The following is a 15,246-nucleotide window of genomic DNA, read 5'->3' on the forward strand; positions in this document are numbered from 1 at the left end:
GATCATAATTTATAGCCAAATCAGATAGAAGGTTGCTAAATTCAGTCATGAACAAGCAGGGAGACGTGAATCCCGTGGCGAAGCAAGGAAGGGAATGTAGAGAATGGAGTGACGGACGGCCTTATATAGGCAGGCAGCCAACAACGTGGGAGGCGTTGGGATGGGGGACCCGCCGCCTCACACAGTGACCGAGCTGCAGGCTATGGACGTATATATGTACGTAAGTAGGATTCAGTTAGCGTTGAAGATGGGCCCATAAGTAACAAAGACCATTGAAAAGTTCAATATGGCGGCCGACAGTGGCATCATACCACCGAAATAAGTACCAAATTTCAGCCTTCTACCTACACAGGAAGTTGGAGAATTAGTGACGTTGGAAAGTTCAATATGGCGGCTGACAGTGGCGTCATACCATCGAAATAAGTATGTACATTGGTTTCAGTTAGCACAGGGAAGCCGCCTACCAAATTTCGTGAAGATGAGGCCATGAATAAGAAAGTTCAACATGGCGGACGTTGTTGACCGTTATGACCGTTACGCGTAGAATTTCAAAATGAAACCTGCTTAACTTTTGTAAGTAAGCTGTAAGGAATGAGCCTGCCAAATTTCAGCCTTGGACCTACACGGGAAGTTGGAGAATTAGTGACGTTGGAAAGTTCAATATGGCGGCCGACAGTGGTGTCTTACCACCAAAATAAGTACGTACATCGGTTTTGGTTAGCACAGGGAAGCCACCTACCAAATTTCGTGAAGATAGGGTCAGCCTTCTACCTACACAGGAAGATGGAAAATTAATGCCGTTGGAAAGTTCAATATGGCAGCCAACAGTGGCGTCATACCATTGAAATAAGTATGTACATTGGTTTCAGTTAGCATAGGGAAGCCGCCTACCAAATTTCATGAAGATGGGGCCATAAATAAGAAAGTTCAACATGGCGGACGTTGTCGACCGTTATCGACCGTTATGACCGTTACGTGTAGAATTTCTAAATGAAATCTGCTTACCTTTTGTAAGTAAGATGTAAGGAATAAGCCTGCCAAATTTCAGCTTTCTACCTACACGGGAAGTTGAAGAATTAGTGATGAGTGAGTGAGGGCTTTGCCTTTTATTAATATAGATCAGATCTTTTAATAATAAAAAAAAGACTTAACTTCTATCTGTCATGGAAGACATGAAAACTCAGGATTTGGGTAAATGGACAGTCCATCATTAAGTAAGTTTTGCACACATACATGTAAATAAAAATCATTTAAAGGAGTTCTTATTTCCAGAAATGTACTTGGATGAAATATGGCAGACACTGATTGAAAACTTGTGACAAAACATTCACAGAAAGATCCTGACTTGAATTCTGTCACATCACTTGTTTGCCTTTATGTAAAGTTCACTGCATGGTTAACTTTTTTAATATATTTGCTCCTGAAATTGCCGCATTACATCAATGTTTAGGACTATTTTCACCAAACAATTGAAAATGTCTTGTTATATTGTGATTTCCATCTAAAGAAACCTAAATACTACTACTACTTGTGCACATTTTACTTTAGAGCTGCCAAGTACATACCTAGCAGCTATTCAAAAGCACTTTTTCATTTGGAGGAAAGAAAAAACTTTGTGTTCTCCACCTGTCTATTAGCCAATAGGGAATGTGCAACCCTAGATATCAAAAAATCTAAAATGGGATTAAGTAGTAAAGGTGCAACAGTCTGACAATAGAAATTAATTTTATCTATTCCATTTTGATCAAACAGTCAAAGCTGAAGTTTACATGAACTCCCACTTGTTTCCTAAACCAACCAGGTTCAGGTTTGACAAAACTGTTTGCTCATTGTAACCTAAGTAATGTCTATGATTAAATGTTACTAGAAGAAGAAGGATTCATAACAAAATACCAAATACCCTTTTCTTCCACCAAGGTGTCTTCTTAGTTCCATATTTATTTTTCTTGGTGACCTATGGTGTTCCTCTCTTACTCCTGGAAACATCTCTGGGACAATACATTTGTAAATCTGGTGTCAGATGTTGGAAGAAAATATGCCCATTATTTGAAGGTAAGAATCACAGTCTTTATTAATAATTTTTGCATATCTACTCTAAAAATGACTTGTCCAAAATTGTTTATAACATGAAAATTAAAATAACATTCTCAAATCAGCTTAATATAACTTAGGATCACAGGGGGTTCTCACTCACACACACTTCTCATTTCACACAGGTCTTCAGAGTCACCATTGAATCTTTCTATATATTCTTAGGGCAATAAAACATTAAAAATTGGAGTATCGAGAGAAAAAAAATCCCATGTAAATATGTGGAAGATATTACTGGGATTCAAACACTGCTGAAAATGTTAGGCAGTAACTTTAAGCACTGCCATTTTAGTATTGACATTAATTCATTCCATAATTATTCAAGCAAATATAAATGTTTATTGAGCGTCATACAATGCTGTTTCAACTTGACTTTTTCAGTGTCCTGGTAGTGAAAATAAGAAACATTAATAGTTCACCTGTGGTCATCTACAAATTGTACTGTTACATAAGCATTATCATCATCAAATTAAACTTTTTAATAGTTCTAGCAAAAATCACATCGACATTTTTAACTAAAGTGATAGACGTGCTAGATGTTGTATATGTTACCGGCAATGTATGAAATTCAGGCATTGTATAGAATGCCTAGGCAATACAGTATTATGAAAAAGTTAGGGAACCCGTCTTAATTTTTTGGATTTTTGTTTGTCATTGGCTGAGTTTTCAAAGTAGCAACTTCTTTTTAATATATGACATGCCTTATAGAAACAGTAGTATTTCAGCAGTGACATTAAGTTTATCGGATTAACAGAAAATATGCAATATGCATCATAACAAATTTGCATAAATTTGGGCACCCCAACAGAGATATTATATCAATACTTAGTTGAGGCTCCTTTTGCAAATCTAACAGCCTCCAGACGCCTCCTGTAGCCTTTGACAAGTGGCTGGATTCTGGATAGAGGCATTTTTGACCATTCTTCATTACAAAATCTCTCCAGTTCAAAAATTTGATGGCTGCCAAGCATGGACAGCCTGCTTTAAATCATCCTATAGATTTTCCATGATATTCAAGTCAGGGGACTGTGACGGCCATTCCAGAACATTGTACTTCTCTCTCTGCATGAATGCCTTTGTAGATTTTGAACTGTGTTTTGGGTCATTGTCTTGTTGGAGTATCCAACCCCTGCATAACTTCAACTTTGTGACTGATGCTTGAACATGATCCTGAAGAATTTGTTGATATTGGGTTGAATTCATCCGTCCCTCGACTTTAACAAGGCCTCCAGTCTCTGCACTAGCCACACAGCCCCACAGCATGATGGAACCTCCACCAAATTTGACAGTAGGTAGCAGGTGTTTTTCTTGGAATGCGGCGTTCTTCTTCCGCCATGCAAAGTGCTTTTTGTTATGACCAGATAACTCAATTTTTGCCTCATCAGTCCAAAGCACTTCGAAAGTCATGTGGCATTAGAAACGCCATTAGCGGGAGTATTTTATACTTTTCCGGTTTGTCTTTTGGCATCGCATAGAATGCCTAGGAAATGTGTGAAATGTTAATCGTTTCATACTTTGACATCCAATTTTTGGCATTCTATATATTGCCTAGGCATTCTGTACAATGCCTACATTTCATACATTGCTAGTAACATATACAGTTTACACTACATGAACAGTCTCAGAGCATAAATGTGGTCCTTCTTGCAAGTACATGAAAATTCAGGTACCTGAGGGTGACACTAATTTAGTCATAAATTTATAATGTTCGCAAGTCTCTGTGAGTCCAGGAATACTCAAACTTCATAAGTATTCAAACAATGTCATCAGTATGAAGTTTCCATATGATAGATGCTCTAGGTGTTGGTGTGTTTACAACTTCTAAGCATCAAAGAGTGGAAATATACTAGATAAGAAGACCCTGCTCACGGAAACAAAATAGAATTAGTATGTAAAATGTCTGTTGTATTAGGTCTTTCTCCTAGAAAGACAGTGAAATAAATGAAAAATAAAAATGTAAATCTGAAGCCATGTCTTCTTATATGGTTTTCTTTTACTGGCTTAATATAAAAACTAAATGCTAATTGCATTTCTGCTCATTTATTAAAACTAAATAACATTCCTTACAAACAAGTCAAACCTGACAAAACTAAAATAAATTCATCCCCAACCCATGATTTTGCAAATAATTAAATGTTGTTATAATGATGAATACATGAACTTAGGAGACACTTCCTATATAGCAAACCATCTATTACACACACTGAGACTAAGTTTAAGTGCAGGTCCATGTTTATTTTTGTGTGGAAAGAATACAATGAAATTCTTACTTGCAAGTGTAATCAGCACACAACTTGTCTCCACTCTCTGGCAGTGCATCAGTGAGTATACAGTGTGATAAAATAAGAGCACACAGAGACAAGATAAAGAGTTGGAGATCCTCCTTATATACTGGCTGTGTTCCAGTAAGGAGTATGGTCAAAATAATAAGAATAATAAGAAACATTTGACAATCACAGAATGAATTCAGTGAGCTTTTATGGCAGTTTTGCAGGAAGTACAAATGATGTAGAGGAAATGACATTCATTATAGAAGCCAGGGATGATGTCAAAATCAGGGGACGGAACTGAGATCATTATGCAGAGACCAGAAGTGAAAGAAGGGAGTCTTCAAGTGTGAAAGGGATGGAGGATTTGTGCACGTTGTACCAGGCATTTGTGTTTTATTCTGTGTTTTTTCTGTTAATGAGTTGAGAGAGGCATTAGTGCACTGATCCAATCCTCTAACCTTCGGTTTTCCATGCTCAACCGAGCCCTTTGGCTGTCCCCTATTTGTGCGTGTGTGACAACAGTAACTAGCCAAACATGGACCCTACCTTTAAAATCTCTGAATTGTTCCTTATCCAAAATGATTTGTTTCGATATGCCCAAAGGATGTTGGCCACCGTGAAATGTACGTCATGGTCCATGTTTTCATTTAACATTTAAAAATATTAAAGAATTCATAATTTCTTAACAATTTTGCATTTGCTGGTAAAATAATCACTCTAACATTTGTGAAGTGTGAAACAATTCACATGAAACTAAATTGGCATAGAAACTTATGAATTTGCTTTGCAAAACAAACAAATTGTTTTTTTCATAACATGCAAAATATGTGCCTCCAGCACATATATTTTCATCTGGTCTACAAAATCTTTCTCCATGTGCAAAAGAATAGAAAAGCTTAGTATGGTGCAGAGCACAGATATGGAGGTGCAGTTAGTTGGACTAGCCATGTAGCATTGACTTATGGAGTTGAGGAAACAAAAAGCAGATGGTGTTAGCGGAACTGGCAGTGTGAGTGCAAAGGCAGGCAGTACAATTATATTTTACTGTACATCTGCATGTAAGAAGCAGTGAACTTTGGGGTGGTACTGTAGGAAAGAGAGACCTTTGGGGAGCAAATGCCTCACTTTCCTACCAAAGAAACGTGAAAAACCCAGGGAATTTCATTTTAGTGAGCTTAACAAAATGCAAACTGACATGCGATGCAAACTTAACATCCAGCATTCTGTATTCATTTGCTAACATCATATGTGTGGTTTCAAATGATTCTCTTATTATGTCTTTGTCATTGCAGGTATTGGCTTTGTCAATCATTATCCTGGCCTGGGCATTTTTCTACCTGTTCCATTCCTTCAGCAAAGAACTGCCATGGAGTAGCTGCAACAACACTTGGAATACAGGTGAGCAAAAGGCAAAAATGTGTGTCCATCCATCCATCCATTTTCTAACCCGCTGAATCCGAATACAGGGTCACGGGGGTCTGCTGGAGCCAATCCCAGCCAACACAGGGCACAAGGCAGGAACCAAAAAATGTGTGTGTGGTGAGAAAATCAAACAAACATTAAATCATTATTTAGTGGAGATAAAGCGTATTTCAAACTGAAACTGCCCAAGTATAAGTATGGCACATGTCCAACAGTCTACAGTAACTATAAACTATCAAAGGAGTGGTGTACTCTAGGGCATAAACCACTTATTCTGACAAACAAACTGTACACACAACACAGGCCTTGAAGTGGATGAGGCCCCCTTAAAAAAATAATTATTACATAAGACATAAAATGCAGATGGCTGCATTGACCTCAGAAAACATGAACATTTGATCAAAATAACTACCATTACTTGTAGCCTCAGATGTTTACAACAGTGAAGCTCAAGCCAAAGGAGACAGTGCCAGAGTAAATCTGCACATAGTAAGCACTGCCTTTTCAAGCATCCCAGGTCCTGTGGTTGTCTATGTGGAGTGTGCGGTTTCTCCCCGCGTCTATGTAGGAAGTTGTCATCACACCCTGTGTAAGTTTTTCCATTATGTTTTATCCCGATTAAATTAAACTAAAAGTTTTATTGTGGCTCATTATACCATAAAGGGAAAATTGATGCAAAAAATTCAAAAAGAACCAAAATTTGTAAAAAGGTTGCTGAGAAAACTCAGAATTTCAGTAATGCAAAAGAATGGAGTTGAATCAAAATTATAACTTTTAACTTGGACACAGTCTTCATTTGCAAATGAACTGAGTATTTTCTTTGATTTGCTTGAGACATGCAAACCCTACATTAATAAACCACACTAATGCTTATTCATTCATTTAAATTTAAATACAGGGTTATTGGGATGGAGCAGGCAAAGCCTTTCCAAGCTCCACTGGAAGCCAGGAAGGAACCAGACCTGGATGGCATGCCTGTGTAGTGTAAGGCACACTGACTCAAATTTGGCTACCGTGGCTCTCCGTTTTTTCTGTCCAGGATTTGAAATCACCTGCAGCTCGCAAACCGTTTGAACTCTTGACCTGAAATTTGGTACACATATGTGATGTCTTCTATCCGCTTTCGGTATGATGACTGACATCCAAGGTTATTCCTCTTTTTATTTTTATTTTATTTTATTGTAAAATCAACTCTCGACAGCAGACAGCAGGGCCGCCATGCGGCACATGTCTACTTGTGTACTAATTAACACAAAAACTGACTAAATCAGTTTTAACATGAAAAGATGCCAACGAAAGAAGATAACAAGCGGGCTGCAAGGGTGGAGTAAAGAAGAGGTGCCCATGAAGGAGCAAGTGCATCAAGCTCTGAGCAAAACCAATGCTAAACGTACAGCGTGCGGAAGAAGCTCCGGACACAGACAGGCAGAAATGTTGCAAAGCACCATCACACGTTTATTTACAACTATTATTTACAGTTCAAGTGCATACACAAACACCCAAGACTCCCCAAAGTCCAGGCCTCACACTATGCCTTTAGTCTTCCGGCCACCTCCACTCCTCTCCACCAAGCTCTGTCCTTCTCCTCACCTGACTCCAGCCATCGAATGGAGGGAGGCGGCCCCTTTTATATCCACCCGGATGTGCCCCAGGTGTCCTCCAGTAATCTTTCGGTGGCACTCCCCTGTGTGGCAGAAGCACTCCAGATGTCCCCGATCCTCTTCCCCCCAGCACTTCCGGGTCTGGCGGAAGTGCTGAGGCCCAGGGCTCTCTAGGCATTGTGGCGCCCCCTGGTGGTGACCACAGGCCCCTACAGGGCCTACAGGGTTAAACTTCCAAGCTCTCTACCCGTGGTCCCCAAAGTAACCAGGGCAGTCACCCCCTTGTGGTCTGGAGGAGTCCCAGCTGGGTAGCAGCCCCAGTCACTCACCACAAGAGACAGAGGATGAAAACTAGGAATGCTCAAGTCAAGTGTATTTGTGCAGTGCACCGTTACTAGTATACAGTATATAAGGAACAAAAGAAAAGGGTGAACCTCACAAATGTGCAAATTCTACATAGACAGAGCCAGTTACTGAATTACTTGCACCTCAGACTCTAAAGCTATATGGGAACAGCACTAATCACTGTTCTGCAAATCCATGCCAAAAATAATATAAGCAATTGTCAAACACCCTCCCCAGATACAAAACAGATAAAAGTACTATCTACCAACAGCTTTGCAGATCTGCACGCTGACCTTCTTCCCCATTGTCCTAGGCAAAATTCCTCAGTTTCTGTCAGGCAGCAGGGCAGCCTTGGTCAAGTCCAGCCACAAAATTTCACAGCCCAGCCAGTCTGCGAGGACTTAGCATATTCTCCTCGTGCCCACATCGGTCTACCAATAGTTTTCTTTAATAACTTAACAATTTGTGTATTCGGTCAAATGAAAACTCTGATTTTTCCTGCTATAAGTAACCATGGAAGTATTTGTGTGGATAAGTCTGTATTTTTGAAGGCCAAATTGGATTTCACAGTTTTTTTTTTACAGCTTACACATGAGTTCAGAAACTATGCCTCATTTTTAAAAAAAATACTCACAATCCCCCAAAAAAAAGTCACACAACATGGAAAATGTCAAAACTTTATTTAAAATCATACAACACTGTTTCTAAAAAAGTTGGGATGCTGTGTAAAACGTGGATAAAAACAGAATGTGATAATTTGCAAACCATTTAAACCAATTTTAAATTGATAATAGAAAAAAGACAACATGTCACATGTTGAAACTGAGAAATGTTATTGTCTTATGACAATCATATGCTCATTTTGAAACTGTTGGAGTAAGGTAACACATGTTTGATGCAACAACTACAATATATTTAGTTTAGCAGTACTAGGGTGTTGAACCGTGTTAGCCATTATGAATGTAGTGAAATGTCAAACAAAATGACACCTTTAATTGGCTAACTAAAAAGATTACATCTTGCCTGAAGAAGGGGCCTGAGTTGCCTTGAAAGCTTTCATATTGTAGTCTTTTTAGTTAGCCAATAAAAGGTGTCATTTTGCTTTAGTTTAGCAGTTACTGTTTATCTCGTCACTAGGTGGCAGTGTATTATTGCTGTTTGCTGGAAGAATGTGGAATGTTCCTGTTTAATTCTTGTCGTTATTCATCCTACTATTTGTAATAAAAACACACATGGTAGGCTGCAGCCATGTTTAGTTAAAAATAATTGAGACTGTTACACTTTATTTTCTGTATTGTTTCAAGAATTCCCAATAGGTTATGGGCTCAGTCACAATCAGCTACAGTAAATAAGAGCAAAGTATAGCAACATATAAGGATTATGGCAGAAAACGGTAAAAATGGCAACTAACACCGCTTCAGCGAAGCTTTCAATAGAAAACCTGATGAACCAGAGCTATCAGTCTTGGATGTTGAAGATGAAAATGCTGCTGATAAGAGAAGGTACATGAAAGTGTGTAAGTGAAGCTAAACCAGCAGCATCCACGAATGAGTGGATAGAAAATAACCAGAAAACGCAGAGCATTATTTAACTTTTCATAGATGATGATCAGATTATGCATGCTGTATATGTAACTGTGAAACCAATAAAGAAATGTTGGAAGAATTATAAAAGGTGCACGAAAGAGCTAATCTCAGCAGTAAACACTGTTTAATTAGAAGGCACTACCAGACCAAGATGATGAAAGAAGAGGATATGCAGGATTATTTAAGGCATACTTTAGAAATGGTTGAATGGCTGAAAGACTTAGGAGAAGAAATAAAAGACTTTCATATTGCAGCGCTGCTGCTTAGTGGTCTACTTGAAAGTTATGAAACACTTATTACAGCATTTGATGCACACCCAGATGATGAACTGACACTTGAATATGTTAAAGGCATGCTTGTGGATGAATATAAGCGTAAAACAGAAAGTATGAATAGTGAAAGTGCTTCCAGTGCAGAATCTGCTTTAAAGACGAAAAACAGCAATTAGAATAGTGATGTGCAGGAGGAAACCTGTAAATACTTCATACACAAAAGGCCAGGGCATATAAAAGTGGATTGCAGAGTCCGGAAACTAAGAAAACAAAAGGCAAAAAAGTGTAAAAGAAGAAATAGATGCCGTTTCGGATACTGAGTATGCTTTTCAATCCAAAAATGGCATGGTGTGTTAATGCAGGAGCTACAAGCCATGTGATCAATGACAAAAATGTCTTTACTCAGCTTGATTGAAGCAAGAGAGAGAAAATTACCACAGCCAATGTACAATTAATGAAATCAGAAGGAATGAGAGATGGTTTTCGAAATTGTCCTGTCTCTCAAGATATCACCAGAAAGATACTCATGGAAAATGTACTGTATGTGCCTACTTGTTTGTCAGTAAAGAAGCTCACAAAGCAAGGCAATGTAGTGACATTTTGAGGTGACAGATGTGTCATTACAAAAGGGGATCGCTTACTTGCAAAGGTTGAAATAACAGATGAGCTGTACTAGCTGAGCTGCAGAGAAATGGTTAACACTGACAAAGAAGAAAAACATTCAAACTGCATCCATATATGGCACAGATAGTCTTTGGCACAGAAGTCATGATACAATAAAGAAAATAGTTGAGGATCAGTATGCAAGTGATATAAAAATGAATCTTTGTGATCAAAGCTTGACAGCTGCATTAAGGGCAAAATGATAAGAAAACCTTTTTCAAAGCAGAGTAAACCGCAGAGTTCAAAACCCCTTTGACTTAATTCATTCAGATCTTTGTGGTCCAACGAAAAACTTGACTCCAGGAAAAAAGAGGTATTTTCTCACATTCATTAATGATTATTCCATACAGTATATACCACAGTAAGCCAATTGTACAACAAAGATGAAGTACCAGAGAAACTTGATCAGTATCTGGCTCAAGTAAGTAATACATTTAGGAAAATGCCAAGAGTGCTATGAACAGACAATGGAACTGAATATACAAGTGGCACTACACAAGCTATTCTCAGAAAGCATGGAATTATGTTCCAGACCACTGTACCATACAGCCCAGAACAAAATGGAGTTGAAGAAAGAATAAACGATACTTTATGTGAGAGTGGAAAGTGCATGCTTATATGCCAATAACATATTGAGGATAGGCAGTTATCCCAGCATGCTATCTCCAAAACCACTTACAAGGAAAAGTCCCAAAAAGGGGTACAGAATATTATATCACGACATCATCTTCAGACATGGTTACCGTCACAGCTACCTCAAGGTAAGCATATAATAAGATCTAAATGGGTTTTAAAACCAAATATATCTCAGAAGGCAAAGTCTGTAAGGACAAAGAAAGGTTAGTTGCTAAAGGGTACTCACAAAGATTTGGCAAGGATTATAATGCTACTTTTGCTCCAGTTGCCAAACAAAGTACTTTCAGAAATTTGATGACAGTCCAGCTCAAAGAAAAATTATTGTGAAACATCACAATATCAAAACAGCCTTTCCTAATGGTGATATTGAAGAAGATAATATATACAGTATGACACAACCAGAACCATATGTAAGAAATGGAGAAGAGCATCTTGTTTGCAAACTGCAAAAATCCCTCTATGGACTTAAGCAATCAGCTCAAACATCAAACTAAAAAATAAACAAAGTTCTGCTAGATGAAGGATACATACGAAGCAAAGCTGATCCATGTTTATACTCTAAATGTATAGATGAACAATGAAAGTATGTATTGCTCTATGTGGTTGATTTGATTATTGCTCACAAAAAGGATGAGGAAGTTGGAAAGTTAACTGCAGTACTTAACCAGCACTAAAGACCTTGGGGATGTGACATATTACAGCAACTTCCTGTTGAAACAGAGTGCAAAAATTGATGTAATTCTTCAGCAGTTGAACATGACTGGAGCCAAAAGAGCAAGCACACCCATGGACACAGTGTATCTAAAGTTGGAAGGAGAAGGAGCTCAGTCTCCCTACTAATGAACAGTCCAGACAAGCAGTCGGGGCACTTCTATATATTGCAACCACCACGTGTCCAGACATGGCAGTTGCAATATCACTACTCTACAGATGTGTAAGTAAACCCGCGTCCAAAAGACTGGAACTCAATCAAGACAGTAATGAGATATTTCAAGCAAACAAAAGACTTGAGTTTAAAATTGTCTGCAACTGGTAATATCAATCTCATAGGACATGTGGGCACTCTCAAATCTACAAGCGGTTACTTAATCAAGTTAGGAGAGAGTCCTATATCCTGGTCCAGCAAGAAGCAAATCTAGGTGGCTTTATCTTCTACAGAGGCAGAATACATTTCAGCTGCCTATGCCAGAAAAGAAGTTGTTTGGTTGCACCAGTTACCAGAAGGTCTTGGAGAGTCGACATCCCATCCTACAGTCTTAAATAAGGACAATTAAGGTTGCATTAAACTTGCAACCAGTGAAAAAATCAATGCAACAACAAAGCATATTGTTGTCAGACACCATTACATTCATGATTTAATACAATGAAAACTGATTGCATTTTCATATTGTGAGACTGAGAGAATGATTGCAGATGCTATGACAAAGCCACTCACAAGAAACAAATTTCTAGAGCTAAGATCCAGAATGGGACTGATATACAGGGTAGCTGTATATATATATATATATATACTGTTTATCTCGTTACTAGTTGGCAGTGTATTATTGCTGTTTGCTGGAAGAATGTGGAATGTTCCTCTTTAATTCCTGTTGTTACTCATCTTACTGTTTATAACAAAAACACACATGGTAGGCTGCAGCCATGTTTAGTTAAAATGATTGAGACTGCTTCACTTTATTTTCTGTACTGTTTCAAGAATTTCCAATAGAATCCTCGCACATCCCACAGTACCATATGCCTAACAGTGCATACATGTAAGTCACACCACAGTGCAACACTGAATGGTATACAGTACATCGGTTTGAAAATAGACAGATGCGTGGGCTGATGGATATAGAAATGTTCATTACAATCAGAGAATGAATTGCAAAGCATCTGTATGTTTCTTGGGGCTGCACAGAACACTATGTAAAATCAATTAATATCATTATCTTTTCATCTCCACATACAAATGCATGAGAATACAAGTTAAACGATTATACCTCACTCAATTGGTAATGTTATTTCACTCTCAAAGCATGTACAAACCTGCTTCTGGGTTTTTTTTTTTAAATAAGTATAATTCCTACTTGCATGCTGAAATACAAAGCATTTCCAGAAATTACTTCTGCTCTTTTTCTTTTCGACATGTGTTGATGTGGTGCTGTATTGTCACCAGAGTGATACATGTTTACATATAGTTTTTACTCACAATTTTCACATGTATTATTGTGCCGCCTGGAGTAATTTATCTATTTTCAGTTATGCACGAGTGCAGTACCTACTATCTCACTACTACTGATAATGTAAAAAAGATGGTAGGTCTACCATTATGCTTTTAGAACTTTAGTACCGAATTAGTACCGAGACATCAGTTCTTGTGACGTTCGTTCGTAGTTCTGCATATTTGAGGGAACTGAAAGCTGACAATTCACTCCGTTTTATGTTATCTGAAAGCCAAGGATCTGTTCTCTTTGGGGAAGCTGACGAGCTACTCTCGTTGGACTAAAAACCCATCCACTCTCTGTGGATCAGAGAGCAAACAAACTTCATTTGGCCTGGAAGCTACTCTCCATAGAGCCTTGGAGCCAGATGCCCCAAACTAGCTCTAAGATCCACTCTGTGCGAGTGACTGAGCCCAGTTTGAGAAGACACATTACTTCAAGAAGGGAAATTCAGTACCTATACTCTTCATTCAAAAAGAGTAAGGATTTTTTCCTATGAAGTTGGAGAGGTCACAGCAGAAAGCCTAACAATGAGCTGGAAATACCACACTATAATATATGACCACATAGCAAACACCAAGAGTGCACTCCAGTGCCAGCATAGTCCTAAAGCAACAACAGCATCAACTCCACACAACATCCGACATCATCTTTAAAGACACTTTATATAGTAAAACTGCTTATCTTTGCCAAGATAAATTAGGACTCTAAATAGCCTGTAACCAATCAGCCTGTTCTTCTTTGTATGTCTCAACTATCTTGCATCTAACCTTTTATGTCAATATATATATATATATATATATATACAAATATCATATTTTCATTATTCTTATGTTTATCAATAAATTGTATTTTTCTATTTATTAAAACAAGTGTTCTTCGTTTACCTTGATATAAATTTATCAGCCAAAAAGCACCTCTTAGGTAGGTAATAAAGTAGGAGTCATACCAAATATTTAACTAATTACTGATATTGTCAAAGGGAAGACTGATAATTAACATCAATCAACTCTTTTTCTCGCATCAATGCAATAGAAGTTAAAGTTCCTCACCATGGTATAACAGATTACTTCCACTTGTTAATCTTTTACACTCTTCTTCTTCTTAATAATATATTGAATAGTATATACTGCTCCAACAGCAAAATAAAAAATTGAAATACACAACAGAGGGTTCTCCTAAATGTTTTCTTTGATGTAGCATTCCATTTCGAGTTAATTTACTGTTAAGTAGTGCTTACTTTTCTAAAACATTTTCAAACCTGTTACTCCAATTTAGGGTCACAGGGAGCAAAGCCTGTTCTGGACTAACGTGTATGTTAACTTATGAGTGCCAGCTGGACATAACTTTTGGAAATGCTGGGAGAACAAGAGTTGATGAGCTAAATTGGGCTTAATGACCTGTCCCATGTACAGGTGCTGGTCATAAAATTAGAATATTATGACAAAGTTAATTTATTTCAGTAATTCCATTCAAGGAGTGAAACTTGTATATTAGATTCATTCATTACACACAAACTGATGTATTTCAAATTTTATTTCTTTTAATTTTGATGATTATCACTGACAACTAATGAAAGTCCCAAATTCAGTATCTCAGAAAATTAGAATATCAATTAAGACCAATGCAAAAAAAGGATTTTTAGAAATGTTGGTCAACTGAAAGGTATGAACATGAAAAGTATGAGCACGTACAGCACTCAATATTTAGTTGGGGCTCCTTTGGCCTGGATTACTGCAGCAATGAGGCATGGCATGGAGTCGATCAGTCTGTGGCACTGCTCAGGTGTTATGAGAGCCCATGTTGCTCTGATAGTGGCCTTCAGCTCTTCTGAATTGTTGGGTCTGGCGTATTGCATCTTCCTCTTCACAATACCCCATAGATTTTCTATGGGGTTAAGGTCAGGCAAGTTTGCTGGCCAATCAAGAACAAGGATACCATGGTCCTTAAACCAGGTACTGGTAGTTTTGGCACTTTGTGCAGGTGCCAGGTCTTGTTGGAAAATGAAATCTGCATCTCCATAAAGTTCGTCAGCAGCAGGAAGCATGAAGTGCTCTAAAACTTCCTGATAGACGGCTGTGTTGACCTTGGACCTCAGAAAACACAATGGACCAACACCAGCAGATGACATGGCACCCCAAACCATCACTGACTGT

This window comes from Polypterus senegalus, chromosome 3 (genome assembly GCF_016835505.1).
Source record: "Polypterus senegalus isolate Bchr_013 chromosome 3, ASM1683550v1, whole genome shotgun sequence".
Lineage (NCBI taxonomy): Eukaryota > Metazoa > Chordata > Cladistia > Polypteriformes > Polypteridae > Polypterus > Polypterus senegalus.